Source organism: Typopeltis vanoorti, chromosome 7, assembly GCF_054136105.1.
Source record: "Typopeltis vanoorti isolate ZY-2024b chromosome 7, IOZ_Tvanoo_1.0, whole genome shotgun sequence".
Lineage (NCBI taxonomy): Eukaryota > Metazoa > Arthropoda > Arachnida > Uropygi > Thelyphonidae > Typopeltis > Typopeltis vanoorti.
The window spans coordinates 50,438,960-50,464,961 of NC_143555.1; the positions used below are offsets into that span (position 1 = coordinate 50,438,960).

At 36.3% G+C, this 26,002-nt stretch overlaps 1 protein-coding gene across 1 annotated transcript in view; it reads left to right on the forward strand.

Annotated features, from left to right (window-relative positions):
- The first annotated feature begins 3,306 nt into the window (after positions 1 to 3,306).
- LOC150104667 (toll-like receptor 6) overlaps positions 3,307 to 26,002 on the forward strand; it is a 274,762-nt gene continuing 252,066 nt past the window's right edge. The window contains exon 1 of the mRNA XM_090395254.1: positions 3,307 to 3,528. The gene's annotated coding sequence lies outside the window, so the exon portion shown is untranslated. The remainder of the gene's footprint in view (positions 3,529 to 26,002) is intronic.

Sequence of the window (26,002 nt, forward strand, 5' to 3'; positions counted from 1 at the left end):
TAATGAAGGAGGATTCAAGATAAACCAGATTAGCTACTCTTCTTTTTTGCTGATGACCAAATAATCCTTGGAAACAATGAAGATGAACTACAAAAATCATTAAGTAGTCTAAATAATCTGATAAAAACATATGGTATGGAAATATCAACCGACAAAACAAAAGTCATGACCTTCAAAGGTGCTAATCCAATAAGAACCAAAATAGTAATAAACAACAAAATAATAGAGCAAGTAAATACATTCAAATATTTAGGTTGCACAATGTCATATGAAAATGAAGCTGATATAGAACCAAAGATATCAAACTTTTTAAAAGTAACAGGCATTATAAATAAAATTTTTAAACCCAATTATGTACAAAAACACACACGAATAAGAATCTACAATACAGTAGCTAAACCAACCTTACTTTATGGCAGTGAGATATGGACAATAAAAAAAGCAGACGAAAGAAGAATTGAATCATCCGAAATGAAATTTCTGCCCAGAACTGAAGGAGTCACAATAATAGACAAAATGAAAAACAGCGAAATCAGGAAAAAAACTTTGAATTACAAGCTGCCTAAACGAAACAATTATTTGGTATAGAGAACATGGAAAGAACACATGCTGAGAATGAATAGAAGCAGAATACCTAAACAAATTCTAAATTACCACCCAAAAGGTACTCGATGCAGAAGAAGACCCTTAAAAAGATGGAATTGAGTCCGGAACAGGCCACTTGGCCTATAAGCCTGGAAAGGAAGAAGAGCATGCATTTAGTAAATAGACTTAAATGGCTTGATACTGTGGTAGCCATTTTTGCGGCTAAAATAGATCAAATGAATGTTAAAATCTTAACATTGATTTGACCAGATTTAAACAGTGGATAATATTTACGCCGTTCATATATTCAAGGGGAAAAAAAGTGGAATTCTTCCCCCCCCCTTTTCTTCTATTTTATAAGAAGCGTAAAGAAATTCATTTTCTTATATCATTCTTACAGTCTCCTGTCGTATCCCTTAATTAGATTCTTGATAAATTTAGTTATATTGTTAAGTTAAGCTGAGTTAAGTTAAGTTATGTCTGCCTTTAAGAGCAACGAAACATCGGAGTTTATCTCTTTGGATTCCACTGCAATTCGCTGAAACCTTTTACGTCAAAAGACCGCTCGTATCGTGCGATAAAGCATCGGCCACAGTTTGATTTCTTTTCACCTTTTTGTTTATTCACAAACTAGACGTTTGTTTGACGAAGAAATAAAACAGATAAAAGACCCTGTCTTGTAGATGATTGTTAGTTTATATGACGTCATTAGTTCGACTAGAAAGGTGTATTTGTGCTACTTGGTTCTTTTAAGATACGTAGAATGAAATGAGTTTCTTATTGGTTAAAAAATATCTTATAATAAAGGACACCTTGAAAATTTCCAATGGTTTTATTTTATGGTATTTTTAATCCTAGACTTGCAAGCGTCTGCCTTATCGTAGGCTCTTTCTCAATTCACCGCGTGTGTATTCACTTCCTTGCCTCGCTGCATTCTTGATACTCGCTCTTGTATGTGCTTCCTGTAGCATTCTACGCAGATTTCCTATTAATACTTGCGATATCGCTTGCGTGACGAAAGTGTGACAACTGGGGAAATGAGCTAATGTTACACGGCTGAGACTTAGTGATGTGCACTTATTTTTTATTCACGAAAATGTTTAATTTATTTCTTTACGCAAATATCTACATGTCTTTCGTTGAGTAGACGATTCTTATATTAGCTTTTATACTTGTTAGACGCTAGTGTTACTAAGCCGTAAAAACCATACAGTTATCCGTATTGTGTTATGTATGAAAAATATTCTACTGTGTTATCGCTTTCCATTATTAGTCTGGGGCTTGCTTGTGTAATAACAATGGCATCATTATAACAATCGACATTTTTGAGTCAGCGGTAGAATCATAATACATTTACTTATTCGGATAAGCGAAAGAAAAAAAAATCACCATCACAATTGAAGATTTTCAGTTAATCTGCAGACATTGTATGCATCTCATTGTTTATTGTTGTCTTGGATACACGATATGTCCAAATTTACCACCAGATGTCGTTAATTAACGAAGCCGTATATTATTGTTCCTTTGGCCATTTGAGTAAATTCGTAGCTTTGATTGATTAGAGTATGCTCACTGGTCATTACCTATCGCGTGATTGGATAATCCTGGAGCTGTTCGGAATCACTCATGTTACTCTTCATCTGTAGTACCAAGAGATCGTTTAGTTCATCTGAGCAAGAAATTTATTTATAGTGGATGTCGATATTCTCTTAGATCAAGCTAAATATCTCAGATATTAGATAGCGCAGATTTCATTGTTTTAATACTGTTTAACTCAAATATATTTAGTTCGTCTGCTGCTTTTCTAACAATACTGCGGTTAACTCTTCATTGTTAGAAAAATTCAAACAGCAGACGATCTTGCATGAAAGTAAATTATTCAAAACTCGTTCTCTCTCTCTCGGTTTTATACATTGTCTTAATTGAAAAGAACGGAGAAACAAGCGAATTCATTTTTTTTATTCCATTCCACACGTGCGAACTTCCAAAGTAGTTTTACAATTGCTATAAAAAATGATCCCAGTCATAGATTGATGTTTGGGATATCTGTTCTCAATCACACCGCCCGTGCAATAGCAGATTTATCTGAAATATATCCGTACCGTTTCAATTTTATTCTCTCCGGAATAAAATCTCACACTTGATATATAATATGCACGTGTGTATTAAAAAAAAAAAAGATTAATAGCCTTATATTTCTAAGCAAACTGCGTGTAACTATAGCGACAAAATTCTGAAACTAGCAAAAAAAAAAGTAGTTTAAGGTACGTTTTTTTAAGGCCGATGAGTTTAATGATAGGACAGTGTATTCAGTAATTAAAGAGGTCAAAAGGTGACGCAGTTAATTGGCGCACAGTACTCTTAAGGAAATCGATACAGGTATGCTTAAAAAGTTAATCTATATACTTGAACAGGAAACATATCCTGTCTGATTGTTGTCTTTTGCGCTCAAAGTTCGTCTTCAATGTGCTTTTGACATTTGCTATTTTACATTGTTGATTTCGTTGTCAACAATATCCTCACGTGAAAATATCGGATATTATTACGTAGAAGCGCGCATCTTCAGGAAAAGAAAGACTTGAAATATGATGATTAAAACTATTAGCATAGCGTTTAACTTGTTGTTTTCCAGTAACCACCAGATGGCGACGAAAGTGGTTATAAAGAACTATCTCTCTCTCTCTCCGGCGCCGATCAGCGAGTAGAGAGAAAGCGGCGGGGCCAAGCACGAAGCTGCTGGAGCAGAAAACCGCGGAGAATGCTGCAAGTGATGCGAACAGAGGAAGAGGAGGAAGCTAATTCCGTGAGCGGTAGCGTAGTGTAGCCCCCGCTACACTAATGAGCGTGCTATTCTCCTGACGTATCTGTTGCTTTGTTTCGGACATGTGCAAGGACTCGATATTTACGTTTCTTGGACCTAAGACTTGCGGAAATTGTGAGAAGGTACGTAAGATAAACGGTCATTCAAAGATTTTTTTTTAAAATTAATTACTAATAGCGATTTCCCGGTCTACCATCAGAGAAATTGTTCGCCAATTAATCCCCCCCCCCCCCTATCCTCTTAACGAAACACAAATTCAGCACGATTCTACGACCGTTTTAATCGACACGCGGATATTGGCGTGTGTGCACGCGCGAAATCCTTTTTGTACTGTCATACGTGTGTGTGTGCGGTCCATCTCGCCTTTAATCCCATAGGGTCAGGTGCAGCCACCGACTTCCGAAACGCAGGTCGCTAAAGTAATTAGTAGCCAAGTAATTTTGCTTGGAGGCAATGAGACCGCCACTTCCTTGATGTCACAGTGTAGCGGTTTTCATGCAGCAGTAGTTCGCTCTCTACCCAGGCGAAGTCGGGAAACCGATACGTTGGCTGCTACATTTTGTTCATCTCCTATCGCATCTGAGCCCAACTAAGTTGCCGAGAAAGAATGGGTATGTACTGATGCGTGTATGGTTTCTCCTAATGCCTTCGTATAATATTCATGATTATTATTATAGTTGAACTTTCGCCTTCTTTCTGTAGTTTCTAGCCAACCGATTACACATGTATTCTTAGAAACACATAAATGTGTTTGCTGGTCACGATAGTGATCTGTGTTTGAGTATAAGAGTTTGACGTATACACGTGAATGTTTTTTTTTTTTTCTTTGCCTTCCCCTGTCCGTACATCATCAACTGCGTGTGTGATTTATTGATGTTGGTGTTCTGAATATTTGATTGGTGCTGATAAGGTTTTTTTTTTTTTTTTTTTTTTTTTTTGTACGATTCAATTAATGTTCCACATCCCACTGTTATCTTCACTTGACGTGATCAGCTGAGGAATTCTTATGCACGTGAGTATCGATAACTGCCATCTATCGATCGTGTATGAAAACATTTATCATTTTCTATTTAAATAAAAAAAAATAAAAAAATCACGATTTAGAATTTCTTGTTTAACATTAAGAAAAGTTTAGAATTCGATGCGTGGATACATTTCTTGACTAATTGTGATAACGAACCTTCTATGTAATTGTGTATCTCCCGGCGATGTAGTTTACAGAAATGTTAATATAATTGAGTAGTGTTGCAATATCAAAGTTGGTCCTCAGGCTGACTTTGCCCGAAAACCAATCCACCAAACAAAATGAAATTTTTTTTTTTGAATCTCCAGAGATTCAATTAATTTAGTAAGAATTAAAAAATTATCAAAGGATTTTTTTTTAAATTAACCTGTTCGAAACGTAAGCTGAACTTTAGAAGAATGAAGGAGAAATATAAGATAGCAATTTAAACATGGCTGAATGGTTTCTGCTCTTGATAGTTCATCTCATTAACTGGAGCTTTTTCTTTCTTTTCGGGATGCAGTTAAAACATTTTTAACTGTCAGTATTATACACCGCTTTAATTAAAGTTTGACTTGGCAATTGCTAAAAATTAGGAATTGCGTTTAAAAAAGCGGAGTTTTTTTGTTGGTTGCGTTAATTTCGCGTATTTACTAACACCCTACAAACAGCCAAATAATAAAAAAAAGTTGTAAAATATGCATATACATTGTTGAGCTGAAAACGTAATTTAATTTTTAAATTGCAAATGTAAAAAAAGTATTATTAAATAAGTTTTCTTGTATAATATAACATTTTTTTAAAGAGCTAATATTTCATTGTTTATTTTTCTGTTAAAATAATCATTAATTGTGCATATTCTGCCCAAAAATCAAATCAGTGGTTTGAATTGTTACGTCACAGAAACAGTCGTCTGGTGTCTACTTCAACAATGGATCACAGCTGCTCATGCCTTTGTAAAATGATTACCGGATTTAAGCTAAACTTAAAAATGAGAATGACGAAGTTTATTTTCTTTGTGTAAGGCTGGGTTGTTAGAAGTCTCGCACCTGCAACCTTATTTCGCTTCCTCTTATCCTTTCTCATACTTCTACATAGCAAGGAAATGTTTAAAAACTGCTTTCTTTTTTAACCTCTCTCTGTCATCTCGCATATATGAACTGCATTTAATATTAAGGTAAAACAGATGTGCTATGGAGCATTTTATTCTGTCAGAGTTTGTTATTTTGATCGGTTTAAACAGTTCTCGTGTCTCCAGAAAGAATTTTTTTGCTACAGTCGGTGGATTTGGTAGTTACTCCTGAGTTTACTGGTATCGAATTCCAGTAAGATTGCTGGACTTTTTTTATTTTCAGCAATCATACCGGAGTCCAATTTTTTTCCAGGTTCAAAAATTATTCTCGTAATATTTTTTTTCCTATGAAACTGAATCAAACACGTGATTCGAAGCTTACAAATCGAAAAACTTATATGCATGGGATTTCTAATATATAACAAATGATTTCACCTTTAAATCTTCAGCAGTTCGTTTCATTTTCAAAGGCTTTGAAATCCTGTTAAGTATCCAGCAATAGGGAAAAGCCTTAATTGGCTTCATCTTATTTCGATCCATAGCTTACAAACTTAATAATCTGGGATATTTTTTTTAACCAACGATTAAAGGCTTATCCTTCTAATAAAGCTGTAATGGGTTCGACTTGAAACCCGCTTAAGATAATATAAATTATTTTTGCATGAACACGCATTATATCCAATGCATTGAGATCGCCATGTATAGACAACTCAGATAATGATAATTTTATTCATTGGGTCTGAACTGTCGCTAGCTGTTTACTCGTACCGAATTTTAGAATACAATGGCTAGATTATGCAGTACTGAGACACTTCTGCATCTTTTCGATAATGAAATGGCGAAGCAACATGAAAATACAAGTTTTTTTTTTTATGTTTAGAAAATCTTATCCAAGTACGCAAATATCTACGCACATTTGTATCAGATAAAATTTCTCATTTAGATCGGCTATGGGAATAATAAAGAATAATATATGCACATAATTATGTTCGACCGTCAGCAAATTGTACGTAATTCAAAATAGTTCCATAAGGACATGCGTATTTGTTAAGAGCAAAACAACAATGCTTATTTTCAGCACTGCCCCAACAATGATTTAGTTTTTAATTTGGTTTAACATTTTATGACGCTTGTAGATAAATTGTAACAATTAACTCACGTTTTTTTGTTTCTTTTTGTTTAAATATTAGAACAGTTTCACTGATTGTACATTAGTATCTTTTTCGTGAGTGATATTGGTCTTTTACCCACGAAAACAGAAAAGGTTGCAGTCAGTGATTTTAGCAGTCTTCTACTGATTCGTTTTGTTACTTGCCATCATGTTTCTTGAGTACTGTGATTATCTATTCGCTCCCAAGGAGGCGTGTCTTGTTCTAGGTTTGAGACTGATTCCCAGAACTAGATTTTCTACGGGTTAGTGAAACTGTTCTGATATTTAATCAAAACAAAAGAATGTTAACACGAAAAAAAAAAAAAACACTAATTGTTAAAACTAAAGTTAATTGTTACAATTTATCTACAAGCGTCATAAAATGTTAAACCATTTTCAAATTAAAAACTGGATCATTGTTGGGACAATGGTGAAAATAAGCATTGTTGTTTTAATCTTAACAAATGGGTTGCTTCTGCTTTCAAACTCTTGTGAGATTTTTGCTTTAAGGAAGGAGGATTTAGAGATATACTTTTAAGTATTCTAAGATTTCATCCTTGGAAACTTACTTTGGTGGGAGATCTCCCCATTTTTGGGAGTAGGTGCACAAAACTGGATTCCATTCCATCTGTGGGCTAGACAATAGTTTATTCTGCTCGTTTTTTTTAATTTATATAATTTATTATATTTCATTTAATGTTTATTAATAGTACATATATATTTAATATACAGTTAGTGTGGCTAATTTGTCCTTTTTTTTGCATCCAGGGGTTGTTATGGAAAATTGAGTGGCGGGGAGGCTTAGGCATGCCTTCATATTCACTGATGTTATTGGTCGGCAAGAGGTGAGCAATGAAGGTTCAGTTTTCCTCTTCCTTAGAAAGGAAGAATAATTAAGGAAGCTCTTTCATGGGAGGGGGGGGGGGAGACGTAATGAAGGTGAACTTAAGGATTACTGTACATAGCTTCGTGGGATGTCAGGGATTATGGGCAAAGAAAAGGATGTGGTTTTAAAACAGGTAAATTAAAGAGAGATTAAAAAAAAACAGAGGATAATCATGTAATTGAAATATTTTTATGTTAATCTATATTTAAAACAAAATTAAAAATAAGTAAAATGGGATTTTTCAGTAATTATAAATTTTTAATATTTTATTTTAAATCAGCTGAAAAAATTGCATCAGATTAAGGAAACTTGCGAATGTATTAAATTATTCGATTGGTGTTGCTTCAAATGAGATGAAATAATTCACGTTGTTTCAGCTTCTTAGGAATTGTTGATATTTTAATATTTTATTTTGAGGCAGACAAAGCTGTTATCGCGGCTTTTAAATACACATAATTCTGTACTATACTATAGTTGGCTTGGCGGGGGGGGGCTTTTTAAATCCCTTAGATGTAATCCACGTTCCTTGTCTTCCCACTAAGTATAAATGTAGCAACCACACGAATGAAACTTAACTCGGGATTCAGCCCCGGGTACCAACACCGCTTCTGCTAATCGCATTACGTACCTGGAAACGAACACTTAAACACCGCATCGCGGTCCGTTTTACTTACGGCCGCTGTAAATATTCCGCGACATAAATGAAATATCGGGAGTAAAGAATTATTACGTGGCTGTTTATCAAATCGTAAAACCTTTGCTGCGGGTTTTTCATAATAAAATTACCACGCTCTTAGCTGTTTTTTTTTATATCCAGGCGCGCGCTGAACGTGAGGCCTGAATCTTATCCTTAATTCTCGTAGCTGACAAATTGTGTTCAATGATTGCAGTGAATCAATGCACTGGCGTACATAGAAATAATGTTATGGCTTTTTTTTTTTCCCTAGCAATTTCGAATTGGCCGCAGGATGGCGCCTTTTATTCTTTTTTTAGAAAGAACTGAAGTCATTAGGTGTGTTGGATTACAGGTGATAGTGGGTTAATGCCTTAGCAATACTGCAAAGGACTTAAGTATCACGATTGTATAAGGGATAAACATCAAGTTGTAATTCTGGAAATGAGTAAAAAGAAATTTCCAGCTTCGTGTAATTACCGAGAAAAATTGTTCTTTGACGGTTGCCTTTTGGGAACTACAGCGAGAGACGGATTCAGAAGGATAAGATGCCAGCAAAAGTCTGGCTGGGTTTCAATTCTGTGGCGGTGAAAGAGTAAATTAGCAATGATGTCTTGAAATGGCGCCTAGGAAGGGCGATAACATTTGTATAAAAGTGCTATTTTGATTGCAGACGATAATGCTTGAGCAAGTCTGTCATGCTTTGTTCACACAATTGCTGAAATCGTTGATTACGTGACGTTAATGAAGTAAAATGTGCGAAGTGTGGATTGAAGATTTAAAAACATACAATAAAAAACAAAACAAGAATTTGCAGCGACCGTATAAAAATGGATAACTATCCAAAATGATCAACTAGTACACAGTTTTTACTAGTACGTAACCTCTGATTTCGCTTATGAGAGACAATTGACATTTATGTCTTTAGGGGTGAAGCAAGATGCTTTTCATATTCCCCGCTATCTGTTGTGGTTAAAGTGAGGGTAAAATGTATGAGCAGTTTGCTCGCCCTGAATGGGCATGGAGATTATGCATCACTAAAGGAGGCTAATATAGCTTTTGGTCTTCTATGTTTGAATATGTCCGTTGCCTCGTATGCTGCCGATTGCTGAATCAAATCGTTGGGGTGTGTGGACGTCTTTAGGAAGAACTTAGATGCTAAGGATCGTAGAAAAGAGAAAATATAGGGAATATTTGTATCTTTATGAAGTTGATTGTTTCTAACATACCACAGGGCGTTCAGAATCATTCTCAAGCACTCGTTGTATCTTGATAAAGTTAGTATTAGAGGTGTGGTTCCAGGCCGGAGAGGCATAGGTGATTATAGGACGAATCATCATCTGGTATAGTTGCAATTTGATTCTGTTAATCAGCGGATAGATCTGAGCTATGGCTTTAGATGCCTTTGCGCACGTAGACTTGATGTGTTGGTTGAAAGATAGCTTTTTTTGTCGAGAATTACACCCAGGTATTTTGTTTCCGTCTACCAGGGAATTTTCGTATTGTCCTTAAAAGGACTGGCTTAAAGGGGCCAGAATGCAAGAATGCTTTTCATCTTCCCCGTTATCTGTAGAGGACAGTGTAAGGATAAGGTGTTATTGAGCTATTAAAGCTCTGATCATGGTAGGAGGGTAACAGCAACAGCCGAGTCTCAGTTAGAACTTCATTGACTACAGCATTGCCATCCATTACCCTCCAAGGGTATTGATCATTTTCGTATTGATATTCTATAATGCCTACATATATAAAATCTATGGTCATAAGGAAAAGGTGTATTTGGAAATCTTATCCCATCTTTTAATTATTTGTCATCTCCTTTAAATTTTTTTAAGGTTTTATAAGTAACATAATTACTTTATAGTTATATATATGAAAAATGATTTTTAATGTATGAATCGTAAAAAATTAGTTCCTAAGTTTTTTCTAGGAACTCAGTCCTCTCTCTAGGTTATAATTCAGGTCATTAAAAACATTATTAAAAAGTCGTAAAAGGTGTAATTTTATTATAAACATGTCTGATTATTGTTACATATTCAGTCAGTAAGTGTTGAATGAATATAGAAATTTCTATTTAAACATATTCTTTCCATTTTAAAGCTCCCTCTATATACGAACTACTGCAGAATTTAATATATGCGTATTTTTCTAGATGATTTCGCTCACTTCTAATATTACCGTGTTTTTTTAAACCGTCAGACGGCTAACTTTTCTTGTCCACTATAACTAATGTGCTGTCACGCTTACTTCACTCAAGTTGTTTCTGTACAAGGTACTTCCAAGCATTCAATGGAAGCCATTGATTTGTTTCCACGCCATTCAAGAACTGCCACAGAAACGCCTCATAGAGATAATAATCAAAAGTAGCCACATCTGCGTGTTACAATTACTGAGCCAGTGGCACGTGAAATAAACACAGCTGCCAACTTTTATCTTCCAGAAACTTAACCGCATTGAATCGCACTGCATACGAGTATTTATTGTTACTTTGCTTATTCTGATTGTATGTATGGGTGTTTATTTTTCCAAGTCCGTAAATTACCGTAATATTTCCACGTAATTGTCACTTTTCATCTTTTGTATGGTTCTTACAAAAAGGTTCGTTCATCATTTTCGGAGAATATGGATAAGGAAAACTGCAATTTGATCTTTTTTCTCGTAGTTCAAAAAGAATTAAAAGCACCCAACAAACTTATGAAATTGTCTTTGGAGAGTTTGCATAAGACAGGGAGAAATAATGGTGTACTTAACTTTTGTAATACTTATTTGAACGTTTCTTCATGTGATCTTGTTATCACCAGCGCATTCTAGATGCGCTCCAAGTAGACTCTAAGACGTGTAGCTTGTGTTGTACTGACAGAAAAAAAAAAAAAAAAAAAAACATGGAGATCGTCTTTTAATTATTTTTGCTTTTCTTAGGTTAAAATCGTAAAACACCATCGAAATGCAAAAGTCATGAAGGCGAGAGCTATATTTGAAGATTTTTTTTAATTTCATTTACTGTTATAGATTTTTTTTTCCCCAGTGGCTTTACACACAAAAGGGTAATTTGCTTACTTATAGTACATTTGCACCGTAGGTGAGCCGATTTCTTTCTTTTTGTTTTTGTATTTTATTTTTTATTTATATTTTTTACCTGCTCTAGAAACCAAACAGGAGTATTTTTTCCAACCATATCAGGCCTACAGATAAACAGGACAGTAGTCTCACACCGAGCGGTGAAATCCATCTATCGCTGACCTCGTGTAGAACATTAAGGTATACGTGTACATTTGTCGTAATTAGAAAGATCGTGTCTAACACCCACACATACACAACCAAAGAGAGAAAACTTGTTTTAATTTTAAATCTAAGTTCGACATCACAGGAATTGGTGAATATGGAATTCACAATATTGGAGTTCTTTTCCCATTCTGCATTAGTATTTCGGTTGAGGATTCTGTTCTGAATTTATCGATACTTTTTCGCTCACCTCCTTCAATTATTTCAAATAATATATTCTTGAAGATGCTGCACAAAACTACACCGAGTGCACTGGAGTATGAAGTTGGACGGAAATTGGTACACTTGAATTGTGTGCTTCTGCATTCTAAATGTTTAGAAAGTGATATTGAATAAAACATGAAACTTTTTAAGTTTTTTTTGTTATTGTTCCCCGTAGCAAAGAATCTAGTTCCTTTAATTTTTAGATATTAAATGATCAGAATCAGTTTGCAAAGATCAGTCGTTACTGGCTTCTCTTTCTTTGAAATGTAAACAATGGTGCAATATTATTAACGAATCTGTTAACTGATTGCGTCTCTTCTGGAACATGCTATTTAAAAAAAGGTAATTTTGAAAATAAAAATCGTAGGACGTCAAAAACAACATATCTGGTTTTCATTTATTGACTTACATGTCCTCTAAATAAATAATAATAAAAAAAAAAACATCCCAATTTTTGAAGTAATTTGAAAAGATTACCAATTGTTACAACCCTCATTAATAATTACGTCATCCAACTGGTGAAGAAGCAAAATGGTTCCCATAGGAATCAATTGTTTCACCGATGAGTTCAAATGGAAGCTATTTTCTGTGTGATCTTGTAACGGCAGTCATGCGAGATTTTAACATGGTTATAATTATTTGATTGGCACGTCTTCATTCCGTTCCAATTTACGGCGGTATTTTGCTGATATCAAAAAAGTACTCAAATTAATAGAGACTGCGTATCGATCAAGACGGACGTTTATGATAAAAGGATGGCTATACGAGTTGCAAAGACAGGAATAACATTTATCTGAAGCTGTGTTTTTCCTAATGAGCAACTTTGGAGAAAAATAGTAAAAGGCCTCAGGAGCTGAATGGAGGATAATTAGAGGGGTAGTTAGAGAGCCTTTGTGAAACCAGGAGTGGATGATAATAAAGGAGTATTTGTGTAAGACTTGAAAATATCAACTTGCATTCAGCGTCGGAGTTTATTTTTTATTTATTTTTTTTTTTTAAATTCGGAATTAGTCTTAAAGCTTTCTAACGGACAAGATCTTGATACGGTTTGTGATCTATACTAGTAATATTTTATTCCGTTCTATGTTAGTCTCTCGCCAGTTTGCCTTACTTATTTTCCTCTGGAGTTATCTGTGCGATAATTATGCTTCAGAGAATATTCTTGAAGTTTAGGACTTTCTTACTGAGTCCGGAGGTGGGTAATGTCAATCAGATGTCAGATCACCGTTTGCTCTCCTTCCCCTGCTTTTATTTGTAAGCAGTTCTTTGTATTCTAGAAGTGACTGACGCAAGTTGTACGCTCATACATGTCTCTTCTGACGTTCTGTTGAAGCATCATGATAAAGCAGTGTACGGGATAGCAAAAGCTACTGTCACATTTTTGTTTTTTCTTTGGCTGGACTGAGTGAGTGGAATGGCCGGAGATGTCCCAATATGATGGTTTGCTCAACAAAGCTAACGCATCAAACTTACTACCTTTACCGCAAATGCATTTTCACTCGACGATACTTTGCAGCCATCCCAAAAAAAAAAAAAAAAAAAGTAGTAGACTTCTTCCCATAACTCGTTGAAATACTGTCTTTTTATTGAGTTATTAGCTTTTGCTATTCCATAGACGTTCTTAACACTCATAACTTCCTACTATTGTGACTTCATTCCATTGTTGGAAGCGCTTGTGATAAATGTCATTGTTGGAAACGTGTGATAAATGCAATTGTTGGATGTACCTGCTCGGAAAGGTCTCAGTGATATTTCGTTTTATGACTAACAGTAACCCCGTTTTTAAGTAATTTAAATATCTATTGCTTATTGTTTTAATGCATTTAAAACAATATTTGCATCTCATTTCATTATCAAGCTATTTTATTATATCGAGAGAACAACACAGGATCTTTTTTGTTCTTTAGACATAAAGCGCCTGCTTGTAAATTGTCATTTATTGATGGACAGGGTAGTTGCTGACATTAAGTTAATGGATTAGTAGGAATAAGAACTGTGATCGCATTGTCTGCAAAAGAGGACGAAATCCAGAGAGATACTTGCGATGTCCACAGATAAATCTCGCGGTAATCACCGTAGAACGGAAACCTACTATTAACAAGCGATACGTCTCCTTAATGGCTTATGTCACAATGCCGTGCGGATTCGACAAATAAAGGTTTCGTTTTTTTTATTTTGGAAATTTCGTGTAGAAAAAACATTTTTTTTCACGAGTGAAAAAAAAAAAAGTCGCTATTTCTTTTCTGTATTGTTTAATCTTTTCGCAGATGTGTTCTACCATTAAGATGATTAGAATTTCGATGTACAAAGGATGTTGAAAATTATCAGCCAACTACCAGCAGCCAATAATAATATAAAAAAAAAAAAAATTGAAAAAAAAAAAATCATCTTTGCTCAGAAAATTAAGGTGACTTAAAGTTTCTTATAGCTGACCTCCCCAAATTAAATTTGCCTAAATTTCCATGTATAAATAGGGTCCACGAATGCGGGCTTTTTATTTTTATTTTTTTAATTCTCATCTGTTTGCTCTTTTTGTGAACATCAGGGTTTCAGGAAGCTAATTAATTTAGCGGCGCACGCACACACACACACACACACACTCACGCTGTCTGCGGTGAGTCTTTCAACTCCTGCCTTGTCTGCTGTTATCCGCTTGATGCGACGTTAGTAAGAGAAAACTACACATACACACACACACACACACACACACACACACACACACACACACACACACACACACACACACACACACACACACACACACACACACACAACAGACGCCCTTCCCTCCCTCCCACCCTTTAATGTTCTCCCCTCCCCCTTAAGTTTTCGAACGAAACGCACTGACGTGCTCATCTACGGAGTTCAACTTCGCGAGTACAAAAATCTAATCCCTGAAATCTTCCGTACATTCTTTAGGGTGGAATGGATGGCTTTGTCACGGAAAGGACATGACATGATTAATTCGCTCTTTCGGCGTTCAGGTCTGCACTGACAGTTCCGATGCACGAAAACGCTGTACGAGAACACGTTTTCCGATAGACGTCAGTCGGGATCGTTTCTGCTGCCGTGGACTTTACGTGCAAGCGTCGAAAACTTTCGGTTCCCGACTGTATCTTTTGGTGGTTGTGTTCTCGCGCGCACGCCCGCCCGCCGGTTTGTTTTAGAAGGGTTCGAACGCGCGCGCGCGCGCACGCACGCACACAGACACTTGTACGTATCTGCAACGGCGGGCGGAGCTGATGACGAAATGGAAAGAAAGAAAAAAAAAAAAAAAGCTGTTCGTGTTGTTTTGCAGGCGGAAAGGTTAATATCTAATCGGCACACGGAGAATTCTGACTTTCAGGTGGTTTGCCTTTTTCATTTTTATTTTTTGCATTTCCTGTTCTGTTCCGATTGTTTAAATCGGATGGTGGCTTGTAGTTGAAAATATATTAACAATGGAAGTTGCGAACAAATAGTAAATTGTTCAAATTCTTAACAATGGAATATTTTTTATGCATTTCATGCTAATATCCGTACATAAAGATTGTGAAGTAGGAATTGAGTGCAGACGATATTGTTTTCGCAGTGACTGACTTCACAGTCATCTGCAGAAATGGTCTGAGAACTTGATTAATGATTTTTCTCTGAAACACGTGAAAGCCCCTGGAAATAACGAAATGGGATTTCATTAATCAAGAAATAATTATTCATTTTTAGTTGTTAGTAAAAGTTTTGGTGACTGTTTCTGAATATTCTCCGAATACATTCGTGGATTATTCCCAATAATTTATATTTACAAACGGACACAAAGTCGCCACAATTCTTTTGACCTTTATCGCCTAATGTGCTAGTGACGATGGTATTTGGACACCAAGTTCTAGAAACTCGATCACACTGGTCTTTGACCGAAGGTTTTCACCATCTTTCACGGCTACCATTTGTCAATCACTGCTTCCATTTCATATGCTACTTCAGTAGGGCAGTCGGTAGTGATGACGCCTTTTTGGCTGGATATTGCCAGTCTTCGAATCGCTTCTAAGAAAGAAGGAACACCCACTCAGAGAAAATGCCATTTACAAATACGGTAAATTACGATACCATAAATATGACACATTTTCCTGGCATACTTAGTTGTAAACATCAGCCTTGACCTAAACCACTCATATTTGACATCGTTAGATCCCCGGCACCTCATTTGATTCACCAGCGTCGTTTTAGTTTTGTGCACTTGTTCTAGACCACTGAGGCCATCTGAACCTTCCAACTTTCGCTTTGCTGCGTTATATAATCAATGCAAACTACGATTGCTGCCATCTACTCGCCACACAGTTCCCCAGATTGTTAGCATTGATTAGCAAAGGTTCTGTTAATATTTGACTTGATCGTTTAAGTGATGAATACTTAAATGATTTGAGCAATATGCAGATACTGTATCTTGTGGCTGGTTTTAACCTGTCGTATTTTTTTTCATTTAGGTTTTTCTTTATTTACTAAAAATGTATAGATGGGATCGAGTAACTTTTTTAGTGACAAATGAAATATTAATATTTGACCTTTTTATTTTTTCTAATTTTAATTTAAGTTTAAAAAACGTTTTTAAAAATGTCTAAAGATTTCAAATACCAATTTAATAATCAATTATCCACATGCGAGATTGCAAAACCTTCAAATCTGGCAACTTGATATGAACCTTTCGTCCGCTGTTGCCATGACTTTTCACCTTTTGACTAAATATTACCCATCTACAGTGTTCAATACTCAGTCTGTGGATGAGTTTTCTTCGCAACGTTTTGAGCATGCGCAATTCGAACGTAGCTAGCTCGCATAATTGCGTCTCCACCATTGAAAATGACAGTCATTCTCATATCTTATCCCATCCCGTACCTCTTGCTTTGATGTAACCATCTCCGAAGTGCTCACTCAAAGTCAAAGCCTTTAAAGTTTCGACTGAGTTTCGCGTGTGTCGTCTCTTTTGTTCACAGCGAGGAGAGTCTCCTTCCATATTGCAAGATATTATCGGATTGTGGAACCCTCTGCAGGGAATTTGTGGTTCTTTCCTAACAAGATATAAAATAGATGGGAACCGATGATAACTTTCTCCTCCATCGGCTCTTCAGCTCTGATACGACCTTACGGTATCTGTTTCTCTTTTGTGTACTTTTCGTCTCGGTAGGTTTCGCAAATAGGAAGTATACTCGAGATCTTTTACTTGAAACTACATCAAATCAAAAATCGTATTAACCTCTGCTCGAGATCCTTGTTAACATAGAGGATATCGTTTACTTTGGAAATTAAATATCTCGTGCCGTAATAGCAGCATCCTAGTTTAGAATACTGCGTAGATTTGATTTGAATAGGTCGAAGATAGAAATAGAGAAACAGGGGGGGGGGGCAGTGTGTTTTCCGAAACATGCAAAAATGATCTTTAAAAAAAAGTGAGCAACTACTTTAAATAGCCTACGGAGATTTCCTTAAATGGAACGCCACTGAAAGTAAAGGATAAAGTGAGATTTCAAGTGACTCTTATACAAGCATAGAGATGCATTGACAGAAGAAATGCATGGTTGGGAAAACTAATCTTAAGATTAGATTTCTTATTTTACTAGAACTTTCAGAACTAGAACTTTTAGAAAATTGGTGCGCGTTGCGTGCTAAATGGGATTTTTATTTTAAAAAAATCGAAATGACCGAATATTCACAAGACGGCCCGTATGTCTAATTCCTCTAACATATGAAAATATCACCGACATTTATGGGTTAAATTAAACCCAAACAAAAGTTTTGAATCAGTAGCATCTTACCACTGTGTTGAGAACGGGGAATATTTTGTCCTTTAACTTGTTTCTGTCACGAAAACATGGTTACATTTTAACATTCGGTTTCAACCATCAAACTGTTCCATTATTGCAAGAAATTTACTCATTGAATGTAAGCAATCCTCATTTAACGAACGTGCCATCCATAAAATCTGTAAGCGAAACTTCGTTAAACGAGGAATACCTGCCTATTCTATTTTTATTTATCCCCCCCCTTAAGTATGCGTAGTTCGGAGTAAACAGTTTTGAGAAAAATCACCAATTGATGATTTTTGGGTTTAAGTCATGTTTTTGGCTTCGTCATGTCTTTCCGTGCGTATGAAACGTTGTCTGCACAGTCGTCCTTTCAAAATGTTACGACCACCCCAAGTAAGCAACCATTCCTGTTAGGTAGTATTTGTATCGCGGTGAAGCCAGTATAAGTGACACTAGAGGTGTGTGACACTGGCAAGAGATGTGATCTGACGGACTTCGAAAAAGGCATGATTGTTGGTTATCGGTTGATGGTTGTCAATATTCATGAACCCGCCAGAATTGCAGGCTGTTCGTAGAGGGCTGTAATTAAGGTGTTCGGATTAATGGTGTCCATTCTTCATCGCTGCTAGTGGTGTAGCAGGGCTGTTCAGGCTTGTGTAAGCCCGTAGGCGAAAAACTACGGAACGTCTGGTCTGATCGTGGAATATAACCAGCGCACGAATGGCAGTATTTCCCTGACCTTCGTATGAATCTCGAAAGTATACGTCCAGTCAAAGGACTGATGCTTTCTTAATCATCGGCGACTGCGCGTTCAGTTTGCTTGTAAAGGACGTCATTGGACCACTGAAGACTCGGAAAAAATTTACAATAACCTGAGGGCGAGGAGTCATCGCGATGAAAGATGTAGCGTTATGATAAGGAGCGTGTGGTCTGGGAATCTTTTAGTGTTGTTACGCATAGCCTGTGCTTTATTTATTAGCATATATAAGGCGCATCTATGCCTCGCGAACGTCTTCTTTGATGGTAAAGGTGCTGTTCTATTAGCATAATACCTCGTTACTATTCGAGAGTGGTGCGTCGAACAAACCCCAGCTACTTCCAGGTGTTCGTGATCGCCGGATTTGAATCTTGTAAAATAGGGTTTCCCCGTGTTGGGGGCGGGTAGTAGAATACTTCAACCGCACTCCTGCACAATCGTAAGAGGCGATAAATGGAGACCCATTCCCCGCGGGTAGAGCCGGGTCTCCTTCGGGGCTAAGGGGCTAATTATCCCTCCTTGTAAAAAAAAAAAAAAAAAAAAAAAAAAAAAAAAAACTATTTGATTAAGGAAACTGCAAATCTGGATGAAGAGATGCTCCTTGCCAGGAGCATTTCTTCATCCAGAAGATTTTGCAGTTTCTAGCCTAGTCTGATGTGGATAACGTATATGACCCACCAAAGAATCACTTTCCGAAATGAATGAGGCAGGAGGGGCGAGCTGCGTAGAAGCAAGGGCATCTGCGAAGGACAAGGGTAGTTTGAAAACCAGAGTTACAGCGTTATGTGGCAGCAGGTACGGAAAACATTGAAAATAAGGTTGGGTTACGTGGATTCTAGAGCTTCTGCCTTTTGAATCCTTCACCCTGAACACTCCGCAGATCTACGGAAAAGATATATGAGGCCTTGGACGAGTCTGTCACTCCGGATTATGACAGTCCTGGCAAGAAGGAGGGGGGGAGAAGAGACTACGAAATATTAAGACGGTTGTCATTTTTAATGGTGAAGTAAGGCTGGGAAGAAATATTGTGAAAAAAAAATACTTTTGTTAAAATAAAACAATAACTACACTTCACTCGATCGTCAAACTATAGTTCCTCTGAGCGAGCGACAGATGCATTGAAACACTTAATTCTAGGAGCCTTCGTAGGTCGATAAAGGTGATGTCCTCTTAGTTGGAAAAAAATCCGGGTTCGAATCCTGTGTGCGATATGAAAAACCATTTTATAAAGACTTTTCAATTGAAAATGAGTTAGCTAGTCTCATACGGTGGTGGCGGCAGGTTCATCCCGTGAAACAGGCAAACCTGTCAGAAGCCGATAACCTTAAGTTTTCTCGGCAGCGATTCAGAACAAAAAAGAACGTGCTACTTCAGTTGCTCTCGGTGCACATAATACCTCACTAATATTCTTTCCTTTCTTGTTTAACTCATTAAGTACTGCATTTGAGTGTTCACAGTGGGCATCCACAAGCAGCATTGTGAGTGTTCATCGCATTCGTCTGATCACTGAGTTTATGTATCTGCGCTGCTCACTCACTCCCTTCTAAGTTAATGACTCCTTAGTTAAAAATAATAATAATAATAATAAAAATCCAGCATATCATTTCGTCAGAGTGAGGGATGTCAAAAAGTCTGCCGCTTAATATTTGCATGCGGGATCTTCAGTAACCCATGCCATGTTTCTAGCTCGTCCATATTTTCCGGTCTTTGTGTTGAACAAAGAAATTTTTCTGAATTGCAAAGAAAGCAGTCTTTTAAAAGTATTTAAGATGCATTCTGTTTATACATAAAAGTGAAGCGCAAAAGACACAACACGCAAGTCTTTGCGAAAATATCGTATGCAGGCAGGTGAGAGGTCATTTGCATACGATTTGCACATTCATGCTGACCGTGCAATTGCCAGTTTCTGCTGTAACATGCGCGTGGCACGATTACAAAGTACCTGATTTTTTTAAATTTTATTTTATTCATATTATAATGTATCTTTAATATCCTACCTCGAGTGAGTAAAGCTCGAAATATACTCAGACGGGGGTTATTCTAAGTCAATTTGAAGCGACCAAGTGATGACCGGACAGTGTCGGATGTTCGCCTTATGCCGACTTAAATTCGTTGTGCGTGTATGTGAGGGGGGGGGGAGGCAACACCAAAAGAGCTTCCCTGTCATAGATTTCATACGGTTACAACACACTGCATATTTGGGGACAAAAGAAATTTTATTGCGGATTTGCAGGTAAGAAGGTTTGTCTAGCGAGCCGATTCTTTGTTAGATCTTAAGGAATGCCAGCACGAGCGACGGAAGAATTTCGCGCTCACGTTCCGACGATATCCCAGCGTTATCACCGTTCTTGTGCTTAGTTTAACATGCTATGCAGTGAAGCCTGCTCGTTCTCTTCTTTGCAGCTGCTTATTCAGTACTCGTCTTCATAGCAACCTTTCTCTTAGGCCCATTCCTACTAACCTGTGGATATATCAACGATTGCTTATTATATCTGCTGTCTTCTAGTGCCATTTTTCTCGGAACCGTATCATTTTGCCTTTTTGTATACGGAACTTCAGATTTCTTACAACGTTGAAGTGCTTGAAGATAATGGACATGCGCATTTAGGAATTCTACCGTACTTCTCAAGACTTAAATACATTTTTTTTTTTTTTTTTATCTTGCGGCATTATTCGCATGACAGTTTTCAGAAAGAAGGAGGTCACCGGTCAACGATATATTACATAACTGCTCAGAGATTGCTGGGAGCTTTGAATAACTTTAAAAATAATTCGGTTATCATCGGAATTCCACTTATCCCTTCTTCCCCTCTGGATAAGAATGATTCCCTATTTGATGAACACGGAGGAATGATGAAGGAAGAAGGGACCAGCGAGAAGAATGGTAATCCAAACATCGGAAAACTGTCACGAGGAAAAATAGTATCCTATGATTAATACATGACTGTTTAACCATAAAAGTACGCAGAGCTAGCGGGGAGGAAGGGGGGGGATTTGCCAACTAATTCTTGCTTCTGTTTTCATAGAAATGTTGCGATTTATACGTGTGACATTGCATTTATTGCAAGTAGGATGATATAATATTTAAAAGAAAAAAAAGTACAAGAATATAATTATATATCAAGCAGAAGGCTTCATTTAAAATTAAGATTACTAGAAATATATAAATGAATTTTACGAAGGTCTGCACAATTTAATTATTCAAAATAAATAAAAAAAATTCATATGTTGGTCCAGGTATATGCCAACTATCTAACGAAGAAATAATTAATGGAATAAATTAGTTGAAAATTTGTAAGAATAATGAATTAGTAATAAAGTGTGATTACTTTATAACGAATGCAGAAATTATACTAGAATTAAAATTCTATTATGCGTTTCAACATCAGCATATCTAGATGGAACTAAAAGAATAAAATAAGACGCATTTTACAGAGAACAGATATATTGGATAGAATTAATTCAGGAAGAATGATAATTACCTATAAAAATAATTTGAAAATAATAATGAAAAACAAAACGATTAAAAAACATGGATAACAATTAAAGATGCCTTGCAGAAAGCATAAAAGTAACATTATAAGGAAGATCAGTTAGTACAAAAACGAATGAAGTAAAGACACCATTTTGCATAATGAAGAGGTAAAATACTTAGAAACTAGACCAAAATTGCTCCCTTAAGGTTTTTGTAGGTTTTTTGCCTTAAGGGAGCAATTTTAGTGACGGCCATCACTGAGTGGAGCCAACGCTGAGATGGATGGTCCTTCGCCCACGATTGAGTGGCCTAGGGATCGTCCGAATTTTTAGAGACGGCTTTACCTTAACATATGGCAATGCTGTAGCCAGCGAAGTTTTAACTGAGGCTCGGCTATTGCCGTTGCCGAGTCATGGTTAGAGCGTTTAGCTCAATAACACCCCATCCACACAGATTTTCTTCATTCAGATGACGGGATAAAGAGTCAAGGACTCAGTCCGTCTCCCAGTTCTTTTAAGAACTTAAAGTAGAATATTGGAATAATTCTTCATAAAAATGATTTTTATGGTACTTGGGGAGAACAATACTCATGAAACTTGAAGATTAAAGAATGCAATAGAATAAATTAAGATATAATAGCGACATTACGAATTCGAAACAACAGAACAAAAGATGTATAATAAATTGTGAACAAGGACAGATTGAAGAAATTAAAATCACCCAATGAATGAGATAAAGTGACTAAGTCCCGCCTTATTTTAACGTATTTATTGGATTAAATAAAGAATGTGAAATCAAAATGAAAATTTTAAGAATAATTGTTGGATATACTGACGGCGCAATCTTCTCAGCAGAAAACAAAGATGATCTACAAGAAAAATACGAAGATATCCAAAGAAAGTTGTTAGAGAACCCATAAGATTAAACTTAGAAATCAAAGGAAAAATAATCGAACAAGTTAAAGGGTCTACAGCACAGAATCGCCATCAAGATCGGTGATCGCAACAGCGATTCACGGGAAAGGAAGTATTCCGCAGAGCAAGGAGGGGGGGGGGGAGGGGGAAAGGTCGGTCGAGTAACAAACGCCGAGGATGTTCAATGTGCACGTGGCACAATTATATGCATTGCCGGAATATTTCCGAAATTTTTTACTGACAAGATTGGTACTCTTTTGTGTGGGTGTGGACGTTTCGTGCCGCCCGTAACACGTCCCGACGACACCCGATCTGCATTCACGTTCGATCTAGCTGTCTGCATAGATGTCTTGAATGGCAGGCGTAATCCTTCTCTGCCGTGTTGGGAATCTTCGTTCTGAAGGAAGGTTTCTTTGAAGAACTCCATTAAAAAAAAAATTCTGAAGGTTTTCTTGGGAACGTGACGACTACGAATAAATAACTGTGAATACGAAATGGAAATGTCAGTGTGCCCAGTAAATGACGTCAGAAAGTTTTGAAACACGAACGTATATAGAACTCACGTGATGATTTTTAAAATCATGTGAGCGAAAACCGAATAACATTTTTTTTATTACAACTTCAAGTTAATCTGGAAACGTGTTGCTTATTTATGCATGATTTTATGGTTGGGGGGGGGGGGAGTTTAATTTTTCCCAAAAAGGTTTTTTGTATATTTTTATTTGTTAATGACGGATGTGACGTCAGCATCCTTGACACGTTTTGTCAGTGTAATTTAATTTCTCTGAAAACTATAATTTTATATTTTAGTTTGAACATGAGTCGATATTTCAGAGTTTTTTTTTTTTTTTTTTTAAATTCTTGTGCATAGCGTAATATTTTATCAAATCTTTCAAGCATCTCAATATTACAATTTTAGCCACCAGATGGTATTGAAAGCAGCCTAAAACGGTGTCAAGCATACGTTGAAAGGGAGTGTATGAAAAACAAAACGTTTTCTGATATATTCACCTCAAATCAAAGCCTGTTTTTTCCAGAACATAAAATACGGAGAATTATAGTATAAATGCCTACTCCTCTAAGATAATAGGAATTAGAAAATATTTCCTAGATTTATTGACCGATTAGTTGCCGGGATGTAGCAGCTTGTTAGAACTACCAATCATCCATTTCCAAATTACGTTAGCAGAAACAGGCAGTGATCTCAAATGAGCGGAGGTATGTGTTGCTCTGCATTGCTGCTGATTTGGCTGATGTGTACGTCATGCCTCGATTCACTACGTAATGATTCATCCAAAAGCGGTTCAGTTCCAAGTAATATTTCCAATCTTAAAAAAAAATTAAACAATACACTCCACGTTTAACAATAGTGATCATCATTAGCTTATACACGACAATATTCTATGCGATCTTTTGCCTTATCACTAAAGTAAAAAAAAAAAAAAAAAAAAAAAGCCGTTATTATTATAAAAAAATTACGTAATCTGGAACGAAATATGCCTTAATCATGTCACTAACTTTATGCTTTGGATTCAAGCGGAGTAAAATTGAAATTGCAATAATCATTTTAAATAAATATCTGCTGAGGACTGAGAGAATTCATGCTGGAAACTTGGGAGTAGTGCTACCAGTGTATCTTACTGAAACATTTAATGTCCGGTATCCCTTTCTGTTCCATATCCTCCAGCAAAGTGGTGTTGGGTAAAAAGCTGCTATCCGTTATCAAATGGGCCTATGCCAATTCAGCTCCCCCCCTGCTAATTAATGGGTTCCTGTCACACCCGGTCAAAATTCGAAAAGGAGTCGAGCAAGGTTGCCTCTTAGTCCACTGCTCTTTGCACTGGTTCTTGAACCTTTCTTACAGGAAGTCGACAATACGTGCTGTGCCAGTTCCCTCAACTATGGAGGAAAATAAGGTATTAGCATATGCCGATGATGCAGTGGGAACTCTGAAGGATAATTATTTTATACCAATATATATATATATATATATATATATATATATATATATTGGTATTTTGGAAAAATTCAACAAGATCAGTGGATTAACTACTAATGCAAACAAGATAAAATTAAAAGCTTTTGGGAAGTGGAATCTTGGAGGCATTCCTTTTGGTCTAACGCTTGGAATTCCCTTCTCCACTAACCCAATATTACTAGTCTAAGTACTTATATGCAAGAACTTTGAAACCTTAGAAGACTGGAAAATTGGGCCACTTCCTCTTCTTTTAAAGCCATAGTATTCAAACCCATAATCTTTCCTGCTCAGTTTTACATAAATATTACAGACATCACAGAAGCTAAAAACAAGCAATTATATAGTAAGCCTGTGCATTTTTGTTTGGTCCAGCCGATACCAAGAAGTTAAAAAGGAATTTCTTCAACTATCAAAGAAGCATGGAGGATTTGGATTTCCAGTCTTAAAATTCTGCTATTTAAGCAATACAGCTTCAAAATTCCATAAAATATTGCAGACCAATCGTACATGTGCAGACCTTCTCCGGTACTAGTACTTACTACTTGGGTTTTCATCTTCCCCTGTTTGGAGTTAATGATTATAAAGCTTTAAAAGCTGAGATTGTTCCTGAACACTACAACACTCTGTGCTTAACTCTAAGACTGCTAAAACACTCTGGAATTGACATTGTTTCCATTTAAAAAAAAAAAAAAAAGTAAAATTTGGTATAAAGAAATCTTTAATCTCTTTTTCCACGAACTTCCACAGTTGAGTACTGACAACAACACTTTTTGTTTCAAAATTTATTGAAGTTCCAAGGATAGCCTAACAGGAGAGATCTTGCTTGGAGAATTGCATATGGCCACATTCCAGTCAGTGCCATCAAATGGAGGTACTTTAACATCGGAGATCCAATCTGTGACATCTGTTACCGACTGGAAACAGAGTATGCATTCTACAGCTCCCCTCTTGCCCTGCGTATTTGGAACAGATTATGTAATGTGTTGGGCATTCCATTATTTACAACAGAACAGGTTATTATCATCATTATTATTATTTATTTATTATTATTTTTTTTTTTTGCAGTACCCACCACCTGTCAGCAATAGGAAGAAAATTTTGATCTTTATAATTAATGAATTAAAATACAATTTATGGAAGGTTTGAAAGAAACATGGATTTGAAAACCAGCAATATGACATCCAAATGTTTTAAAATATTGTGGAAATTTTATTGTTCAGTCAGACGATTTTTGTACTTAGTAAGTAGCATTCTAAGAGATATCAAATGTATCACTAGATGGTGTAAACCACCCATATTAAGCAATATTCACCAGGGGGAGATAAAATTCTGCCTATTCTTGCTATGAGAGGTTTTTTAAATAGTCGTCTTTATTCAATGTGGTCTTATAGTCAATTGCAGGGATGACTGGAGAAGAATCCCCGGCAG